The following is a 2,222-nucleotide window of genomic DNA, read 5'->3' as shown; positions in this document are numbered from 1 at the left end:
CCCACCTCCCCAGACAGCCTCGGGAAGGGAGGAGAGCCCAGCAGGGCCGTGGCACCAGTGACGGCAGGGTGTGTGGGGGAGGCTGTCCCCGTGTCCCCGAGGAGGAGGATCCTGTCCCCGTCCCCGCAAGGAGGACGCTGTCCCCATCCCACTGCCGGATCCACCCTCAGGACAGCCCACGGTGGGAAAGGCCCTTCCCGTTGTGTTCCCCCGCTGTTCCCACCTCCCCTCCCAGCCCCTCTCCCTGCTCCAGGAGCGCTGCCAGCAGCAGGGGCTGGGCTGGGGGGAAACCTGGCCTTGCACCCTCAGCTGGTCACAAAACAGCCCCCAAATCACCACTGAGCTCCCCAAACCACCCACGGCCGACCCCGTCCTGCTGCTGTCCCCAGCCAGCCGGCATGAGCATCCCTCAGAACAGCACCTTTCTGCTGGAGGAAAAGCCAATTTAATGCCTTAAAGGGTCCGGTTTTTATTAAATGGGGAATAAAACCAGAACCCTGGTGAGCCACTGCGCCTGGTAACTCATGTCACAGTGGGATCACCCAGGAGGTGACAGCCCTGGGGACAGGCCTGGGGAGGTGGCACCGAAGCAGTGACTTTTCCCCCCCTCAGCAGCCAAGTTTTGGTGCCCAGCAGATGATGTTTGATGGGTCAGGGGTGTCTGTGTGGCACTGGGGGGGCTGAGGGAGCTGTTAGACCCCAGCTCTGCCTCCCTGCAGTGGGAAAAGCCAGGGGAGCAGACACTGGGATCGCTGGCACTGAGACCTGACCCACCACCCCCCCCCCCCCCCCCTCTCAAACACACAGACGCCCCTGATGGCAGCCAGATCCTGCAGCGCCGGGGTGGATCCAGCCCTGTGTCCCTCCAATCACCAGTCAAGAAAACTCTCAGAAATGGAGGGATGATGCATAAAAGCCCCCAAAGGAGGCTTCAAGGGGGGAATGGAGCAGGGATTTTGATGAAGGAAAAGCCAGGAACCTGTGGGTGAACCTCAGGGTCCATGAGCAGTACCCTGTGTGCACAAGGCACATCCTGGCATTCTGGAGAGTCCACTCCAGCATGGAACCAGCCACTGGATTTAATGAATCCACCCCAAAAAAGAGCATTAAACAGGTTTTGAACCCCACATTCACCCCTGAAACCCAGTGGGCACAGGGTGAGTGTGGTGGCAGAGGGTGGTGCAGGCAGAGACACGGTCCATCCATCCCTCCATCCATCCCTCCCTCCATCCATCCCTCCCTCCATCCATCCATCCATCCCTCCATCCATCCCTCCATCCATTATCCATCCATCCATCCATCCATCCACCCCTCCATCATACCTCCCTCCATCCCTCCATCCAGCCCTCTGCCCCTCTATCCCTTCCTTCCCAGAGGAGGCAGGCCGGGTCATTTGCCATGCTGAGGACTGATTTCTTTCCCTTTATTAATAATAATAGCAACAACTAATAAAAATAATGAATAATTAATACAAAGTGGGAGGTTGGGCCAAAGGAATAATCTGTCCAACCCGAACCAGCTGTTTTGGGGTAAAAGCAGTGGAAACAGGGAGTGGGATCAGGCAGCGTCATGGTCCTGGCAGTGCAGGGGTTAAACCCTGATGGGGGGATGCTGGGTTTTGGGGTGTCCTCTGATGGGTAGCCCAGGTGCCATGGGGGGACACTCCCAATTTTCTGTTTTGAGGGTGCCATCCCCCTCTTCCCCTTCCCCGGCACCGTTCTCCTCTTGTTCCATCTGCAGAGGGGAATCAGAGCCGGAGTTGGGGGGCCGGGCTGGGCAGGGATGAGGGGTCACCCCCAAGGTCCCCGCAGTGGTGGCTCCTTCAGTCCCCAGACAGGGCAGGGACAGTCAATGGCCTCTAAACCTCCCTGGCCCCAAGTGTGGCTGGACTCCCCGAGAGCTTTCAGGGCGTCAGCAGGGACTGGAGTGAACACCAGAACCAGAGCTCCCCGCCGGGACCACACCGGGGCCGGGCTGGGGACCCCCGGTGTGGGGGGGAGTGACCCCCGCAGCCCCTGAGGGGCACCCACAGCCCGAGGGTGTGAATGTGTGTCCCTGGCGTGTCCCTGGCGTGCGGGGTTTGCACACACGCGTGGGGACAGGTCGGTGTGGGTGGCACCCCACGTGGGCACGGGGTGCCTGGGGACCCTCCACGTGGGGAGCGCCCTGCACACGCGCTCTGCTCTCCCTGCACATCCCTTTCCCCCTTGCACGACCCCCTC

Source organism: Corvus brachyrhynchos, unplaced genomic scaffold, assembly GCF_000691975.1.
Source record: "Corvus brachyrhynchos isolate BGI_N302 unplaced genomic scaffold, ASM69197v1 scaffold479, whole genome shotgun sequence".
In the NCBI taxonomy this organism is placed as follows: domain Eukaryota; kingdom Metazoa; phylum Chordata; class Aves; order Passeriformes; family Corvidae; genus Corvus; species Corvus brachyrhynchos.
The sequence above is the reverse complement of the archived record's forward strand: the minus strand, read 5'-3'. Positions refer to the sequence as shown.